A 799-nucleotide genomic window follows, 5' to 3' on the forward strand; every position below is an offset into this window, starting at 1 on the left:
GTGTATGTACTATATGTAGTAGAGTATATGGTGTATGTACTATATGTGGTAGAGTATGTGGTGTATGTAGTAGACTACATAGTATATATACTATAAGCTATATACTATATATAGTATATACACTATGTAATATAGTATGTAGTATATAGCATATAGTATAGATGGTATATATTACAGTATATAGCACATATAGTATATATAGTATAGTGTATAACATGATTAGTATAATATGTTATTATTAGTATAATAGTGTAATATAGTATAATATAATAGTGTAATATAGTATATAGTATAATATAGTAATATAGCATACTAACATAAATAATTATTAATGCTGATAATAATATTAGCTATATATTATATTATTATTGCCAATAATAATCATTATTGGTAATAATGTATCTGTATTATTGGTAATATTGATATTATTGGTAGAAGTAGTAATAAAAATAATAACAACCAGGGTAAGGTCACCATTAGCCACCTAGGAAAATGGAGACTCCTTCTCTGAGGAGATTGAAGTTAAGTGTTTGAGTAGCAATCTTTTCTTTTCACACCTTCTGTGTTTTCTGACTAGTTGGCTGCTGCCTCCCTGACTGCTGACCAGGTCCAGTTGTGAGTAAAGACAGCCACATCATCCCGGCTTCACGAGGCTGGTGGGAAGGAGGGAAGGGAGAGCCACTGGACTGCTGGAGCTGAGAGAGCCTGGGGGCTCTGTCCAGAGAGGCTGAGAGGTTGGCTGAACTGAAAACCTGTGTGTGTGTGTGTGTGTGTGTGTGTGTGTGTGTGTGTGTGTGTG

The sequence above is a fragment of the Vombatus ursinus genome, unplaced genomic scaffold (genome assembly GCF_900497805.2).
Source record: "Vombatus ursinus unplaced genomic scaffold, bare-nosed wombat genome assembly UNPS02014768.1, whole genome shotgun sequence".
Taxonomy (NCBI): domain Eukaryota; kingdom Metazoa; phylum Chordata; class Mammalia; order Diprotodontia; family Vombatidae; genus Vombatus; species Vombatus ursinus.